The following is an 18,258-nucleotide window of genomic DNA, read 5'->3' as shown; positions in this document are numbered from 1 at the left end:
ACTTCCACACATGTCACAAGCCTTGGGCTTCGGGCACGCACTTGCCACATGCCCCTCCTCTTTGCAGTTACGGCAACATTGCCCTTTCTTACATGCATCCTGCACATGTCCAAAGCAGTAACATTTCCTGCAATACATAGGCTGCCCTACATAGTAAAGGAAGCCCCTATGTCCCGCCACAGAAAAATTCGCAGGAGGATGTCTAAAGCCTCCCACACTTCCAGGATCCTTCTTCAGTTTCACCCGAAACTTGTATTTGCAGTTGAAAATACCTAAAGAATTAAACTGCTTTTCCCCTTTACGCACATAATCACAGTACCGTGCAAGGAAGCCTTCAAGCAATGCTGGCTCAGTAAAAGGGTTATAAACTGTTACCCACACAATCTTTTCTTGAAGTCCAAACAAGGGTTCAAACCACACCCCTTCCAAGAAAGGATCATCAGTGTGACTCCGAAGCCACTCAAACACATCAAGGCAGGTATTTTCTTCTACAAAAGTCACGTCATATGTACCTGATTTAGGAAACTCGTTGACGCTGTAGAAGTCGCCTCGTTTTGCTCCAGCTTTTCCTTCCAAAAGTTTCTCCACGATGAAGGACACATTATTCCTCTCGGAAACTGATGGATCCACTCCAATTCGGATAGTATTCTTCACGAAGTTCATATTCAAAACCTGTCGGTATAATACCACAGAAAATCGCCAAATCCTTTCGCAAAAAGGCCTGGATTCCTCCAGAGAACTCGCACCTATCAGGCTGCAACCAAATGGTCTTAGCCAAAAGGCCGAGAAGCGATAACCAGAATTGGTTTCAAACTACGGAGCCACCCAAGGATCCTGAAAAGTCCATTTGTGGAGATGAGCTCCTGGACTCCCGTTAAGAAGACATGTTGTCAACCTCTAGATCCCTTACATGCCTGCACTTTTCGGCTTGCTGCTGCTGCAATCCACGCGTTTTAGATCTGCATAACTCCACCTCTTTAAACACAGCACCTTCACCCCCTGCTGTTCCCACCCACCTCAACACCGTTGGAAGGGAGGAGAACCAATTAAGGCGGGGGGTGGGGTGGAACGAGCAGCTGTCTACCCTTAGCAGGAGGGCTCCTGATTACATACCTCTCCTGCTGCTGCTGCTGCTGGCTGTCCAGCAGCAGACTGAAGGTGGCTGCTGCTGTGCACAGGTATATAAAGGCTCAGAGCCTATTATGACACGCGCAGCCAGCGTTCCATTGCCACATTCCATCTACTGCAGGCAGGATACCTGGCTGGCTGAATGTCGCTGAGAAGCTCACAGAGACCGCCATAAGCAACAGTTTAACAGAATGCCACAGACTAATCAACCAAACTTTTTGGGTTGGGTTCTCTTTTATAGTCTGCAGGCATTAAATGAAAGAAGTCAGTGTTCCAGCAGAAGGAGACAACGTTTCAGAAAAGGCATTGTAGCAAACCAAAAAAGAAATTTTAAGCGCAGCAGAGTAACCAGCGCACATACCTGTTAGCTCAGGTGAGTTTAAAAGGCTGCTGTTGATAACAAGGGCATTTGCTAAATAGATGGTGTGTGTGCAACAATATACTGAAAGGTCAATTATATTGTGCAGCTTATCTCACCACCTGTAGTTATTTAGGTGAAAGCTCCAAAATGCTTGCCTAATATGTCTGTTTATCCAAAAGGAAGTAAAAAGGGAGAGCTAGAAAGATAGCATTGCATCACATTACATGGCAATGCAATGCACAGTTGCTGAAGTTGAACCAAAATGAGCTTGTAATCTGGCTTCTGCAACTTTGAACATGAAAAATCCAATGAGGAGAAGAAAAGCAAAGCCAAAGAGTCCATCCCAAAATCCGACAAACAAGCAAAATGAACAAAAAACATTGAATTCAATTCTTTCTGATTTTAGAAACTGCATTAAAGAAGGGGTGCACCGGTCCTGGAGATACTGCAATACCAGGTCAATGCGTGGAGTGGACAGAGCAAGCTCTTTTTCCATCTCCCTGTTCTAAAAATCCATTTAATATATGGTCCCCAGATAGGGGACGTATCAGATATTAAACTGATAAGAACAGATACTACACTTGATCTTAGCCAAAAGGCCGAGAAGCGATAACCAGAATTGGTTTCAAACTACGGAGCCACCCAAGGATCCTGAAAAGTCCATTTGTGGAGATGAGCTCCTGGACTCCCGTTAAGAAGACATGTTGTCAACCTCTAGATCCCTTACATGCCTGCACTTTTCGGCTTGCTGCTGCTGCAATCCACGCGTTTTAGATCTGCATAACTCCACCTCTTTAAACACAGCACCTTCACCCCCTGCTGTTCCCACCCGCCTCAACACCGTTGGAAGGGAGGAGAACCAATTAAGGCGGGGGGTGGGGTGGAACGAGCAGCTGTCTACCCTTAGCAGGAGGGCTCCTGATTACATACCTCTCCTGCTGCTGCTGCTGCTGGCTGTCCAGCAGCAGACTGAAGGTGGCTGCTGCTGTGCACAGGTATATAAAGGCTCAGAGCCTATTATGACACGCGCAGCCAGCGTTCCATTGCCACATTCCATCTACTGCAGGCAGGATACCTGGCTGGCTGAATGTCGCTGAGAAGCTCACAGAGACCGCCATAAGCAACAGTTTAACAGAATGCCACAGACTAATCAACCAAACTTTTTGGGTTGGGTTCTCTTTTATAGTCTGCAGGCATTAAATGAAAGAAGTCAGTGTTCCAGCAGAAGGAGACAACGTTTCAGAAAAGGCATTGTAGCAAACCAAAAAAGAAATTTTAAGCGCAGCAGAGTAACCAGCGCACATACCTGTTAGCTCAGGTGAGTTTAAAAGGCTGCTGTTGATAACAAGGGCATTTGCTAAATAGATGGTGTGTGTGCAACAATATACTGAAAGGTCAATTATATTGTGCAGCTTATCTCACCACCTGTAGTTGTTTAGGTGAAAGCTCCAAAATGCTTGCCTAATATGTCTGTTTATCCAAAAGGAAGTAAAAAGGGAGAGCTAGAAAGATAGCATTGCATCACATTACATGGCAATGCAATGCACAGTTGCTGAAGTTGAACCAAAATGAGCTTGTAATCTGGCTTCTGCAACTTTGAACATGAAAAATCCAATGAGGAGAAGAAAAGCAAAGCCAAAGAGTCCATCCCAAAATCCGACAAACAAGCAAAATGAACAAAAAACATTGAATTCAATTCTTTCTGATTTTAGAAACTGCATTAAAGAAGGGGTGCACCGGTCCTGGAGATACTGCAATACCAGGTCAATGCGTGGAGTGGACAGAGCAAGCTCTTTTTCCATCTCCCTGTTCTAAAAATCCATTTAATATATGGTCCCCAGATAGGGGACGTATCAGATATTAAACTGATAAGAACAGATTTTTTTTTTTTTTTTCCTCAGATTAAGACCCACATTAATTTGTGCATCATAGCGCATATTCACATAACGGGTTCTCAAATCATCATTCGGAAAAACAAAAACAAAATCCCAAAAAACACAACCCTGCAATTAACTGTTACTTACTGTAAGAAGTCCAATGTGAAAAGTTCCAGAGTGCTTCTGCTGCTGTCTCACCATACTTCTTTTTATCCAATAAATAGGCATAAAACAGTCTAGCAAGAAAAATCTTTCTGCATTCCATGGGGGAAAAAACAATCTTTTTAAAAATCACCAAATTCCGAACGTCCCATAAAACCTCTTTATATATGACAAAAATAATCCAGCTTGCCCGCTTCCTTTGCGAGTACTTAAAATCTTGACCTATTAAAATCCTTTCAAAATCGAAACAATGAAAACCAACTAAAGCAACAAACATACGTGACAACAAGGTAAAAACTTTTTTAGCAAAAAAACAGTCCCAAAAAATATGCTGTATTGTTTCCACCTTATTGCAACCTTCCCTAGGACATAGTTCTTGAACCTTTATCCCCCGGTCATTCAAAAAAGCCCTTGTTGGCAAGCATCCATGCAACGCCATCCAGGTTACATCCTTCTGTCTGTTGCTGATTCCACGCATGAAAAAAAGCTTCCACACCTGTCCAGACTGTGCATTATTACAAAACGGCACATCACATAACATCTCCTTCTTCTTAATACCTGAGACAATCAGTTTTTTGTCCGGTCTAACCATGGAGCTTATCCCATTTTGATCATAGAAGGACCTAAGCACCACATAAAAAAACGGTATCACAAACGAAACTGGTTTTCTTAAATCCTTCTCACACCAGCTCCATTTCTGGAAAAGCCGTCCTGCTAAATATTTGCACATGTCCGCAGTCCTGTTATTGCACTGGGATAATTTATAAATGTTCAAAAAATAATGCATTCTTAAAAATAAGTCAATGTTAGGAAAATCACAACCCCCATTTTCCACAGAACACATAACCATTCCTCTTCTTAGTTTCTCCATTTTGGATCCCCAAAAAAACACAAACAGTTTCCTTGTCACTCTCTTTGTCCAAAGCACAGCAGGTGGGAAAATCAAAGCAGTGTACAGCAGAAGCGGGAGAATCACAGACTTGATTACCAGCACTTTCCCTCTCAGCGACAGGTTCCTTAGTTTCCAAAAGTTCAACTTCTGATCCATTTTGTCTTCTAGAATCTTCAGGCTGCTTTTCCCTTTCAGTTCCTTCTCAAAGATGACACCAAGAACCTCAATTTCCTCCCTACTCTCCACTCCTGCCACGTTAACCTCAACCTGCCTCCCAAAATTACAAAGCTGGCACTTTCCCCAATTCACCGCCATACCAGCCACACAACAAAAAATCCTTACGTGCAAATTCACTCTATTGAGATCCGCCTGTGAACCACAAGTAAAAACAATATCATCCATATAACTTAAAGACTTGACTGGACCCCCGGATCCCCCAGGAATAAAAACACCAGCCACACACTTGTCAACTTGCACACTTTTTAAAAGGGCCTCCACCACACAGATAAAAAGAATTGGTGACAGGGGACAACCCTGCCTAACTCCCGATAAAATATTAAAACTGGAACTCACATGCCCATTAACTAAAATCTGGCTACTGACCCCACAATAAAAACTCTTAATGACCATCAATAATTTATCCGGAACACCAAGGTGACTTAAAGCAGAGAACAAAAATCTATGTGATATTTTATCAAAGGCTTTCTCCAGGTCCACCGACTGTAACAAAAGAGCATTCTTATTCAAATTAGCCTGATAAATTAAGTCTCTTAGAAGCAGCAAATTATCTGAAATTTTCCTACCAGGCACTGCACATGCCTGATACTCCCCCACCATATCACCTATCACATCTGCCAGTCTACCAGCCACAATTTTAGAAATAATTTTGTAATCACTGTTTAACAATGTTATGGGCCTCCAATTTTTAATATCCCTCATGTCCCCTTTCTTATGAATCAGCGTAACAATCCCCCTACGCATAGAAACCGATAAAATCCCATGAGTAAAACCATATTGCACCACCCGGGAAAACTCCACACCTATAATATCCCAAAATCTAACATAAAATTCAGCAGGAAGACCATCACAGCCTGGCGTCTTGCCTTTCGCCAAGCCATCCACTGCCCGTCTAATTTCATCTTTCCCAACCTCCTCACTTAAAAACCCAATTTTCTCCTCAGGAATATTATTAGTTAATACTTTGCAATAATCATTAATTTCCGCATCACTGGCTCTACTATCGTTAGAGAAGAGTGTTTCATAAAAGGAAAGAATACTGCCAATCATCTCATCCCCAGATACCTCCCCTGCAGGAGAAAAAACAGACTTAAAAACCCCTTTAGGTTTAAAACATTTTTTAAAAAAGTATCTCGAACATTGCTCATTTTCCTCCATGTGCTTTATTTTTGCCTTAAACATAATAGTCTTCCCTTTTTCAATAAGTATCTTCTTCAGTTCGTCCTTCAAATCTGCAATCTCTTTATCCACCTCCATCCCCGCTCTCTTAAACTTATGGAGTACTTCCAATTTTGAAATAACAGCAGCATCATGATCCCTTTTGGCTTTCGCTCTCCTAAAACACACCCCTTTAAAATAACATGCAAATTTCTCTTTAGCCCAGTCCCACCACTCTAGCAAATCTTTAAAAAGGTGCTGTTCAGACACACAAGACAAAAACACTTTATTAAAACCAACCTTAACACTCTCCTCTTCCAGCAGGCTTACGTTCAGCTTCCAGAGTCCCTTTCCAAAAGCCAGGGACTCAGCTATACACAGATCTACCACTATCATCTTGTGGTCAGAAAAAGTCGTCATCACGTGGTTGCACTTGGCCACCTTAATCCCTTCAGACATAAAAACATAGTCAATTCGGGAAACACTACGTCCACTGTCTGATATGTATGTGAACTTATCACTTGGCCCAACCATCAGACCAGCATCCGTGTAGCGTAAATCCTGCACAATCTGATTTAAAATATTAGACGTAACATCAGTCCTACCTTCCGTAGAGCTCTTACGATCTTTTGCGGATCTGACACAATTAAAATCTCCAGCCACTATAGTGAAGTCTCTGCCTGGTAAAAACAACTTTAGAGACTCCAAAAACCCAACTCTTGCTTGTTTATCAGCAGGGGCATAAACATTAAAAACCCGTACCCGCTGACCTAAAAAATCCACTAATAAAAACAAACATCTCCCAGGTATGATTACTTTAAACTCTAAAACCTTTAGACTGGAATTACACAGTAAAATGCCCACCCCTTCATTCCTGTTTTCTGAGCATGGGGACCAAAAAGATTGCCCCTTATTCTACTCACTCTCATGCGGGGCAGATTTAATTACACATTCCTGCAGACAGACAATATCTGCATTCACACTCTCAATGTACTCCAGTATCCCTGCTCTCCTACAAGCAGAACCAATCCCTCGTACATTCAGAGAAGCAACACACAACGCCATCATAACAACAGGAAAAAATCTCCACCATACCCGATCCATCATGAACCAGGAGAAAACCCACTCCTGCCACCCACTTTTCTACGTATATCAGGCGACTCAGAACTCGAGTCCCTGTTAGAATAACCTGGTCTTAGGGAGACTGGATCTTCCTGCCCCCCAGACCAACACCCCTCCACCTTACTTCTTTTAATCACGGAGGCATAACTCTCCTCCTTGCCATCATCTTCCTCCTCATTTTCACTCCAATCACTGTTAACCCTATCACGCTGCTGAGGGGTTATAGTTCCATCCGAATCAGAATCCTCCTCCTCCAAAACCTCCATTTCCTCACCCCCATCTCTTCCCAAAACAGGATTCACTGACTCCGCCATATTAGACAAATCCATCCCATCACCCGGGCCATGCACATCAGCTACTTTGTTTATTACTTCCAGCCCCTCCCTCAAACCAACTTTCTTCTGGCTCCGCCCCTTTTCCTCCATCTTGGGCACCGCATGGTCTCTTCCCCTACCACCATCTTGTTTTTGGCTTTCCCCCTCTGAGTCTGAGCCTTCGCCCTCCTCCCCACTTTCCTGCCGAGTCTTCTTCTGCCTCTCTTCAGCGTCCACCTGTGACCTAGGAATCTGAGCCCACAATCTACATTTCCTTGCAAGGTGATCTGCATGTCCACACAAATCACACACCTTATTCATTGGGCAACCACTTGCAACATGCCCAGATTTCCCACAACCTCTACAAACATCACCTTGCACTGGACAATCTTTCTGAACATGTCCAAACTCATGACACTTCCTACAATATTCCATCTGTCCATTATAAAAACAAAATCCCCTTTCTCCTCCGATAGAAAACTGTGCAGGAATGCTCTTGGCACCCCCAATAGCTCTATCATCCGGTCTCAGTTTTACAACATATCTCCTCTTGCCATTTAGATAATTGTATTTGTTCTTCATTCTTCCCAAAAATTTAACCTCACTACAATACCGAGCTAAAAAATTGGAAACAGTCTCATCCGGAACATTAGGGTTATACATGTGCACAACCACATACTTATATGTCTGCTGGAACAGAGGTTACAGTGCAATAAACTCTAGGCATTTCAATTCCTTTTCTTCCTTCATTCGTACCAACTCCATGTAGACTCTCTGGCAAATACTCAAAGAAACAAAAGTGATATCATAAATTCCTTGATTCTGAAAATCCTGCAGTGCCAATACATCCGTTACCTTCAAGCCATTAATGTTCTTCAAGACATCAACGCAAACTTGGTCCAAACCGATTTCTCCTTCATGACCTGCAGCCACCTTCAGACGGACCGAGTCCTCTAATCCACGTGTTTTCTCCACCATTTTTACAGCAGATAAACACAATCGCCGCTCAATCGCACACTAGGGCCCCACAAGGGGGAACCCCAGTCACAACTGCCCTCCAAACAACACCAGCAGCAGAAAACCACCACTGATCTTGCCAAAAGGCCGAGAAGCGATAACCAGAATTGGTTTCAAACTACGGAGCCACCCAAGGATCCTGAAAAGTCCATTTGTGGAGATGAGCTCCTGGACTCCCGTTAAGAAGACATGTTGTCAACCTCTAGATCCCTTACATGCCTGCACTTTTCGGCTTGCTGCTGCTGCAATCCACGCGTTTTAGATCTGCATAACTCCACCTCTTTAAACACAGCACCTTCACCCCCTGCTGTTCCCACCCGCCTCAACACCGTTGGAAGGGAGGAGAACCAATTAAGGCGGGGGGTGGGGTGGAACGAGCAGCTGTCTACCCTTAGCAGGAGGGCTCCTGATTACATACCTCTCCTGCTGCTGCTGCTGCTGCTGGCTGTCCAGCAGCAGACTGAAGGTGGCTGCTGCTGTGCACAGGTATATAAAGGCTCAGAGCCTATTATGACACGCGCAGCCAGCGTTCCATTGCCACATTCCATCTACTGCAGGCAGGATACCTGGCTGGCTGAATGTCGCTGAGAAGCTCACAGAGACCGCCATAAGCAACAGTTTAACAGAATGCCACAGACTAATCAACCAAACTTTTTGGGTTGGGTTCTCTTTTATAGTCTGCAGGCATTAAATGAAAGAAGTCAGTGTTCCAGCAGAAGGAGACAACGTTTCAGAAAAGGCATTGTAGCAAACCAAAAAAGAAATTTTAAGCGCAGCAGAGTAACCAGCGCACATACCTGTTAGCTCAGGTGAGTTTAAAAGGCTGCTGTTGATAACAAGGGCATTTGCTAAATAGATGGTGTGTGTGCAACAATATACTGAAAGGTCAATTATATTGTGCAGCTTATCTCACCACCTGTAGTTATTTAGGTGAAAGCTCCAAAATGCTTGCCTAATATGTCTGTTTATCCAAAAGGAAGTAAAAAGGGAGAGCTAGAAAGATAGCATTGCATCACATTACATGGCAATGCAATGCACAGTTGCTGAAGTTGAACCAAAATGAGCTTGTAATCTGGCTTCTGCAACTTTGAACATGAAAAATCCAATGAGGAGAAGAAAAGCAAAGCCAAAGAGTCCATCCCAAAATCCGACAAACAAGCAAAATGAACAAAAAACATTGAATTCAATTCTTTCTGATTTTAGAAACTGCATTAAAGAAGGGGTGCACCGGTCCTGGAGATACTGCAATACCAGGTCAATGCGTGGAGTGGACAGAGCAAGCTCTTTTTCCATCTCCCTGTTCTAAAAATCCATTTAATATATGGTCCCCAGATAGGGGACGTATCAGATATTAAACTGATAAGAACAGATACTACACTTGATCTTAGCCAAAAGGCCGAGAAGCGATAACCAGAATTGGTTTCAAACTACGGAGCCACCCAAGGATCCTGTAAAGTCCATTTGTGGAGATGAGCTCCTGGACTCCCGTTAAGAAGACATGTTGTCAACCTCTAGATCCCTTACATGCCTGCACTTTTCGGCTTGCTGCTGCTGCAATCCACGCGTTTTAGATCTGCATAACTCCACCTCTTTAAACACAGCACCTTCACCCCCTGCTGTTCCCACCCGCCTCAACACCGTTGGAAGGGAGGAGAACCAATTAAGGCGGGGGGTGGGGTGGAACGAGCAGCTGTCTACCCTTAGCAGGAGGGCTCCTGATTACATACCTCTCCTGCTGCTGCTGCTGCTGCTGGCTGTCCAGCAGCAGACTGAAGGTGGCTGCTGCTGTGCACAGGTATATAAAGGCTCAGAGCCTATTATGACACGCGCAGCCAGCGTTCCATTGCCACATTCCATCTACTGCAGGCAGGATACCTGGCTGGCTGAATGTCGCTGAGAAGCTCACAGAGACCGCCATAAGCAACAGTTTAACAGAATGCCACAGACTAATCAACCAAACTTTTTGGGTTGGGTTCTCTTTTATAGTCTGCAGGCATTAAATGAAAGAAGTCAGTGTTCCAGCAGAAGGAGACAACGTTTCAGAAAAGGCATTGTAGCAAACCAAAAAAGAAATTTTAAGCGCAGCAGAGTAACCAGCGCACATACCTGTTAGCTCAGGTGAGTTTAAAAGGCTGCTGTTGATAACAAGGGCATTTGCTAAATAGATGGTGTGTGTGCAACAATATACTGAAAGGTCAATTATATTGTGCAGCTTATCTCACCACCTGTAGTTATTTAGGTGAAAGCTCCAAAATGCTTGCCTAATATGTCTGTTTATCCAAAAGGAAGTAAAAAGGGAGAGCTAGAAAGATAGCATTGCATCACATTACATGGCAATGCAATGCACAGTTGCTGAAGTTGAACCAAAATGAGCTTGTAATCTGGCTTCTGCAACTTTGAACATGAAAAATCCAATGAGGAGAAGAAAAGCAAAGCCAAAGAGTCCATCCCAAAATCCGACAAACAAGCAAAATGAACAAAAAACATTGAATTCAATTCTTTCTGATTTTAGAAACTGCATTAAAGAAGGGGTGCACCGGTCCTGGAGATACTGCAATACCAGGTCAATGCGTGGAGTGGACAGAGCAAGCTCTTTTTCCATCTCCCTGTTCTAAAAATCCATTTAATATATGGTCCCCAGATAGGGGACGTATCAGATATTAAACTGATAAGAACAGATACTACACTTGATCTTAGCCAAAAGGCCGAGAAGCGATAACCAGAATTGGTTTCAAACTACGGAGCCACCCAAGGATCCTGAAAAGTCCATTTGTGGAGATGAGCTCCTGGACTCCCGTTAAGAAGACATGTTGTCAACCTCTAGATCCCTTACATGCCTGCACTTTTCGGCTTGCTGCTGCTGCAATCCACGCGTTTTAGATCTGCATAACTCCACCTCTTTAAACACAGCACCTTCACCCCCTGCTGTTCCCACCCGCCTCAACACCGTTGGAAGGGAGGAGAACCAATTAAGGCGGGGGGTGGGGTGGAACGAGCAGCTGTCTACCCTTAGCAGGAGGGCTCCTGATTACATACCTCTCCTGCTGCTGCTGCTGCTGGCTGTCCAGCAGCAGACTGAAGGTGGCTGCTGCTGTGCACAGGTATATAAAGGCTCAGAGCCTATTATGACACGCGCAGCCAGCGTTCCATTGCCACATTCCATCTACTGCAGGCAGGATACCTGGCTGGCTGAATGTCGCTGAGAAGCTCACAGAGACCGCCATAAGCAACAGTTTAACAGAATGCCACAGACTAATCAACCAAACTTTTTGGGTTGGGTTCTCTTTTATAGTCTGCAGGCATTAAATGAAAGAAGTCAGTGTTCCAGCAGAAGGAGACAACGTTTCAGAAAAGGCATTGTAGCAAACCAAAAAAGAAATTTTAAGCGCAGCAGAGTAACCAGCGCACATACCTGTTAGCTCAGGTGAGTTTAAAAGGCTGCTGTTGATAACAAGGGCATTTGCTAAATAGATGGTGTGTGTGCAACAATATACTGAAAGGTCAATTATATTGTGCAGCTTATCTCACCACCTGTAGTTATTTAGGTGAAAGCTCCAAAATGCTTGCCTAATATGTCTGTTTATCCAAAAGGAAGTAAAAAGGGAGAGCTAGAAAGATAGCATTGCATCACATTACATGGCAATGCAATGCACAGTTGCTGAAGTTGAACCAAAATGAGCTTGTAATCTGGCTTCTGCAACTTTGAACATGAAAAATCCAATGAGGAGAAGAAAAGCAAAGCCAAAGAGTCCATCCCAAAATCCGACAAACAAGCAAAATGAACAAAAAACATTGAATTCAATTCTTTCTGATTTTAGAAACTGCATTAAAGAAGGGGTGCACCGGTCCTGGAGATACTGCAATACCAGGTCAATGCGTGGAGTGGACAGAGCAAGCTCTTTTTCCATCTCCCTGTTCTAAAAATCCATTTAATATATGGTCCCCAGATAGGGGACGTATCAGATATTAAACTGATAAGAACAGATTTTTTTTTTTTTTTTTTTAAAACCTATTCAGGTTAAAATTAAAGTCCACTCCACAGTCCTCTTCTCCCCAAAGGGAGACAAGACGTGGACTCCAACTTAAATCATCATCAGGTTTTGGTACTTTTAATGTCAGAAAAAAAAATTACAAAAATACAACAATACTTACAAAGAAAGAAATGTTTCAGAACCTGAATGGATACCAAAAAAATAAAAATTAAATTATAACTGTATTAACAACAGTAATAACATCAAGTAAAATACTTGTAACCATTATCAAAAGCATGAACCCCAACCCAACTCAGAACCTTAAGGGACAAATCTTCAACCCTTGATGCTGAAAAAACTTGTTTCGATACACCATCTGGTATTCTATATTTCACACAAAAAACATTTTTATCTCTTATTAGTTCTTTCCTAACATTCTCTATAAGATAGTCCAAACGTTTCTCATCATACAACTTACGGTACAACCGGTTAAAATATTCTGCATTCTTTATAAACATAGGTTGTTGAAAAACAACTATATTTTCTTCCATTGCCACCTCCACTTCCTGTTCCTTTCTCTTTTCTTGCTTTTTAACCTTACCACGGCCAGTTCCCTGACTTACACCTCCCATTTCACTCTCTACCCTATCCCCCCAATCTACTCTTGTTTTCTCCATCTCCCTCTGCACTCCTACAGGTTTGCTTTCTTTTCCCTTTACCACCAACACCTTTTCTACACTTTCCTCCTTTCTCTCTACCAAAACCTTTTTAACCACTACCTCCTTCTCTTTATTTCTTTTCCTCTTTGGGCAATTCTTAAAAACATGCGTATCTTCCTGACACAAGTTGCACTTCCTCCGATCTTTACAATCCTTTGACTCATGATCACCTTTTTTGCAAAAACCACATACACCACCCGAACAATTTTCCTTTCCATGCCCGTATTGACGACAAACTCGACAAAAAGTGGGTATACCACTGAAAAAAATATCACCATTTATATTACCCAACTTAAACCTAGCTGGGGGAAGCAACACAGTCCCCTGCTCATCTTCTTTGAAACGGACCAAAAATTTCCACTTCGAAGTCCAAAAACCAAATTCATTATAAATCTTCCCTTTTGGTGTTACTGACAAACAAAAAAACTCCAAAAATGTAAGAACATCCTCTTCGTCCACCAATGGAGAGTACATTTTAACAATGATCCATTTATCTCTAACGGGGAAGTGTGGCATTACACTTATCCCCTCCATTCTTTTATCCTGGCTTGCAGTCATTTTCCTTAGATATCCTTCAAAAAAAACTTTGTCAACAAAAACTATATCATAAACACCCCTCCTGGGGTAGTCCATTATCGCCAACACTTCTTCTGTCTTCAAACCAAAAAGATCCACAAGAACTTGACTCATCACATACCTAAAATCCTTTTGATCTCGAAAGTTCTCCTGAACAACCAAACGAATAGAATTCTGCACCTTAGCGAATTCAGGCACATTATCTTCCTCTCCTTCATGTGATGCTGCAGACATCTTCTTCACAAACAGGTTCTCCTCTTCTCAATAGAAACCTTCAACACCGAAGTGCCAGGTAGATGATCGCCTCCCGTTGCCCGGGGACTAATCCGACTCCCTAATAGCAGCAGGGAGGTGAAGCCCTGCTGAAAAACAGAGCGATCCCCCCAGGCCAAGGAGCCGGGTACCCCGAGCACCTCTCAGCCAAGACCAAGGCAGCAGCCGCTAGATCACTGCACTTGATCTTAGCCAAAAGGCCGAGAAGCGATAACCAGAATTGGTTTCAAACTACGGAGCCACCCAAGGATCCTGAAAAGTCCATTTGTGGAGATGAGCTCCTGGACTCCCGTTAAGAAGACATGTTGTCAACCTCTAGATCCCTTACATGCCTGCACTTTTCGGCTTGCTGCTGCTGCAATCCACGCGTTTTAGATCTGCATAACTCCACCTCTTTAAACACAGCACCTTCACCCCCTGCTGTTCCCACCCGCCTCAACACCGTTGGAAGGGAGGAGAACCAATTAAGGCGGGGGGTGGGGTGGAACGAGCAGCTGTCTACCCTTAGCAGGAGGGCTCCTGATTACATACCTCTCCTGCTGCTGCTGCTGCTGGCTGTCCAGCAGCAGACTGAAGGTGGCTGCTGCTGTGCACAGGTATATAAAGGCTCAGAGCCTATTATGACACGCGCAGCCAGCGTTCCATTGCCACATTCCATCTACTGCAGGCAGGATACCTGGCTGGCTGAATGTCGCTGAGAAGCTCACAGAGACCGCCATAAGCAACAGTTTAACAGAATGCCACAGACTAATCAACCAAACTTTTTGGGTTGGGTTCTCTTTTATAGTCTGCAGGCATTAAATGAAAGAAGTCAGTGTTCCAGCAGAAGGAGACAACGTTTCAGAAAAGGCATTGTAGCAAACCAAAAAAGAAATTTTAAGCGCAGCAGAGTAACCAGCGCACATACCTGTTAGCTCAGGTGAGTTTAAAAGGCTGCTGTTGATAACAAGGGCATTTGCTAAATAGATGGTGTGTGTGCAACAATATACTGAAAGGTCAATTATATTGTGCAGCTTATCTCACCACCTGTAGTTATTTAGGTGAAAGCTCCAAAATGCTTGCCTAATATGTCTGTTTATCCAAAAGGAAGTAAAAAGGGAGAGCTAGAAAGATAGCATTGCATCACATTACATGGCAATGCAATGCACAGTTGCTGAAGTTGAACCAAAATGAGCTTGTAATCTGGCTTCTGCAACTTTGAACATGAAAAATCCAATGAGGAGAAGAAAAGCAAAGCCAAAGAGTCCATCCCAAAATCCGACAAACAAGCAAAATGAACAAAAAACATTGAATTCAATTCTTTCTGATTTTAGAAACTGCATTAAAGAAGGGGTGCACCGGTCCTGGAGATACTGCAATACCAGGTCACTGCGTGGAGTGGACAGAGCAAGCTCTTTTTCCATCTCCCTGTTCTAAAAATCCATTTAATATATGGTCCCCAGATAGGGGACGTATCAGATATTAAACTGATAAGAACAGATACTACACTTGATCTTAGCCAAAAGGCCGAGAAGCGATAACCAGAATTGGTTTCAAACTACGGAGCCACCCAAGGATCCTGAAAAGTCCATTTGTGGAGATGAGCTCCTGGACTCCCGTTAAGAAGACATGTTGTCAACCTCTAGATCCCTTACATGCCTGCACTTTTCGGCTTGCTGCTGCTGCAATCCACGCGTTTTAGATCTGCATAACTCCACCTCTTTAAACACAGCACCTTCACCCCCTGCTGTTCCCACCCGCCTCAACACCGTTGGAAGGGAGGAGAACCAATTAAGGCGGGGGGTGGGGTGGAACAAGCAGCTGTCTACCCTTAGCAGGAGGGCTCCTGATTACATACCTCTCCTGCTGCTGCTGCTGCTGGCTGTCCAGCAGCAGACTGAAGGTGGCTGCTGCTGTGCACAGGTATATAAAGGCTCAGAGCCTATTATGACACGCGCAGCCAGCGTTCCATTGCCACATTCCATCTACTGCAGGCAGGATACCTGGCTGGCTGAATGTCGCTGAGAAGCTCACAGAGACCGCCATAAGCAACAGTTTAACAGAATGCCACAGACTAATCAACCAAACTTTTTGGGTTGGGTTCTCTTTTATAGTCTGCAGGCATTAAATGAAAGAAGTCAGTGTTCCAGCAGAAGGAGACAACGTTTCAGAAAAGGCATTGTAGCAAACCAAAAAAGAAATTTTAAGCGCAGCAGAGTAACCAGCGCACATACCTGTTAGCTCAGGTGAGTTTAAAAGGCTGCTGTTGATAACAAGGGCATTTGCTAAATAGATGGTGTGTGTGCAACAATATACTGAAAGGTCAATTATATTGTGCAGCTTATCTCACCACCTGTAGTTATTTAGGTGAAAGCTCCAAAATGCTTGCCTAATATGTCTGTTTATCCAAAAGGAAGTAAAAAGGGAGAGCTAGAAAGATAGCATTGCATCACATTACATGGCAATGCAATGCACAGTTGCTGAAGTTGAACCAAAATGAGCTTGTAATCTGGCTTCTGCAACTTTGAACATGAAAAATCCAATGAGGAGAAGAAAAGCAAAGCCAAAGAGTCCATCCCAAAATCCGACAAACAAGCAAAATGAACAAAAAACATTGAATTCAATTCTTTCTGATTTTAGAAACTGCATTAAAGAAGGGGTGCACCGGTCCTGGAGATACTGCAATACCAGGTCAATGCGTGGAGTGGACAGAGCAAGCTCTTTTTCCATCTCCCTGTTCTAAAAATCCATTTAATATATGGTCCCCAGATAGGGGACGTATCAGATATTAAACTGATAAGAACAGATACTACACTTGATCTTAGCCAAAAGGCCGAGAAGCGATAACCAGAATTGGTTTCAAACTACGGAGCCACCCAAGGATCCTGAAAAGTCCATTTGTGGAGATGAGCTCCTGGACTCCCGTTAAGAAGACATGTTGTCAACCTCTAGATCCCTTACATGCCTGCACTTTTCGGCTTGCTGCTGCTGCAATCCACGCGTTTTAGATCTGCATAACTCCACCTCTTTAAACACAGCACCTTCACCCCCTGCTGTTCCCACCCGCCTCAACACCGTTGGAAGGGAGGAGAACCAATTAAGGCGGGGGGTGGGGTGGAACGAGCAGCTGTCTACCCTTAGCAGGAGGGCTCCTGATTACATACCTCTCCTGCTGCTGCTGCTGCTGCTGCTGGCTGTCCAGCAGCAGACTGAAGGTGGCTGCTGCTGTGCACAGGTATATAAAGGCTCAGAGCCTATTATGACACGCGCAGCCAGCGTTCCATTGCCACATTCCATCTACTGCAGGCAGGATACCTGGCTGGCTGAATGTCGCTGAGAAGCTCACAGAGACCGCCATAAGCAACAGTTTAACAGAATGCCACAGACTAATCAACCAAACTTTTTGGGTTGGGTTCTCTTTTATAGTCTGCAGGCATTAAATGAAAGAAGTCAGTGTTCCAGCAGAAGGAGACAACGTTTCAGAAAAGGCATTGTAGCAAACCAAAAAAGAAATTTTAAGCGCAGCAGAGTAACCAGCGCACATACCTGTTAGCTCAGGTGAGTTTAAAAGGCTGCTGTTGATAACAAGGGCATTTGCTAAATAGATGGTGTGTGTGCAACAATATACTGAAAGGTCAATTATATTGTGCAGCTTATCTCACCACCAGTAGTTATTTAGGTGAAAGCTCCAAAATGCTTGCCTAATATGTCTGTTTATCCAAAAGGAAGTAAAAAGGGAGAGCTAGAAAGATAGCATTGCATCACATTACATGGCAATGCAATGCACAGTTGCTGAAGTTGAACCAAAATGAGCTTGTAATCTGGCTTCTGCAACTTTGAACATGAAAAATCCAATGAGGAGAAGAAAAGCAAAGCCAAAGAGTCCATCCCAAAATCCGACAAACAAGCAAAATGAACAAAAAACATTGAATTCAATTCTTTCTGATTTTAGAAACTGCATTAAAGAAGGGGTGCACCGGTCCTGGAGATACTGCAATACCAGGTCAATGCGTGGAGTGGACAGAGCAAGCTCTTTTTCCATCTCCCTGTTCTAAAAATCCATTTAATATATGGTCCCCAGATAGGGGACGTATCAGATATTAAACTGATAAGAACAGATACTACACTTGATCTTAGCCAAAAGGCCGAGAAGCGATAACCAGAATTGGTTTCAAACTACGGAGCCACCCAAGGATCCTGAAAAGTCCATTTGTGGAGATGAGCTCCTGGACTCCCGTTAAGAAGACATGTTGTCAACCTCTAGATCCCTTACATGCCTGCACTTTTCGGCTTGCTGCTGCTGCAATCCACGCGTTTTAGATCTGCATAACTCCACCTCTTTAAACACAGCACCTTCACCCCCTGCTGTTCCCACCCGCCTCAACACCGTTGGAAGGGAGGAGAACCAATTAAGGCGGGGGGTGGGGTGGAACGAGCAGCTGTCTACCCTTAGCAGGAGGGCTCCTGATTAC

The 18,258-nt window shown here is 43.7% G+C and overlaps 6 non-coding genes and 2 pseudogenes across 6 annotated transcripts; all 8 read right to left on the bottom strand.

Annotated features, from left to right (window-relative positions):
• Positions 1-1,909: 1,909 nt before the first annotated feature.
• On the bottom strand, positions 1,910-2,100 carry LOC141217421 (U2 spliceosomal RNA). The gene has a single exon (XR_012286257.1). It is a non-coding gene; the product is annotated as a U2 spliceosomal RNA (small nuclear RNA).
• Positions 2,101-3,215: 1,115 nt separating this feature from the next.
• LOC141217639 (U2 spliceosomal RNA) lies at positions 3,216-3,392 on the bottom strand (annotated as a pseudogene).
• Positions 3,393-9,485: 6,093 nt separating this feature from the next.
• On the bottom strand, positions 9,486-9,676 carry LOC141217420 (U2 spliceosomal RNA). Its single transcript, XR_012286256.1, has one exon. It is a non-coding gene; the product is annotated as a U2 spliceosomal RNA (small nuclear RNA).
• A 1,118-nt stretch (positions 9,677-10,794) lies between these two features.
• On the bottom strand, positions 10,795-10,985 carry LOC141217419 (U2 spliceosomal RNA). The gene has a single exon (XR_012286255.1). It is a non-coding gene; the product is annotated as a U2 spliceosomal RNA (small nuclear RNA).
• A 1,115-nt stretch (positions 10,986-12,100) lies between these two features.
• LOC141217615 (U2 spliceosomal RNA) lies at positions 12,101-12,281 on the bottom strand (annotated as a pseudogene).
• Positions 12,282-15,134: 2,853 nt separating this feature from the next.
• Positions 15,135-15,325, bottom strand: LOC141217580 (U2 spliceosomal RNA). Its single transcript, XR_012286410.1, has one exon. It is a non-coding gene; the product is annotated as a U2 spliceosomal RNA (small nuclear RNA).
• Positions 15,326-16,440: 1,115 nt separating this feature from the next.
• On the bottom strand, positions 16,441-16,631 carry LOC141217418 (U2 spliceosomal RNA). Its single transcript, XR_012286254.1, has one exon. It is a non-coding gene; the product is annotated as a U2 spliceosomal RNA (small nuclear RNA).
• A 1,121-nt stretch (positions 16,632-17,752) lies between these two features.
• LOC141217417 (U2 spliceosomal RNA) lies at positions 17,753-17,943 on the bottom strand. Its single transcript, XR_012286253.1, has one exon. It is a non-coding gene; the product is annotated as a U2 spliceosomal RNA (small nuclear RNA).
• Positions 17,944-18,258: the final 315 nt, after the last annotated feature.

The sequence above is a fragment of the Phyllobates terribilis genome, unplaced genomic scaffold (assembly GCF_046119375.1).
Source record: "Phyllobates terribilis strain yellow unplaced genomic scaffold, ASM4611937v1 Scaffold_241__1_contigs__length_2998254, whole genome shotgun sequence".
NCBI lineage: Eukaryota > Metazoa > Chordata > Amphibia > Anura > Dendrobatidae > Phyllobates > Phyllobates terribilis.
The sequence above is the reverse complement of the archived record's forward strand: the minus strand, read 5'-3'. Positions and strand labels throughout refer to the sequence as shown.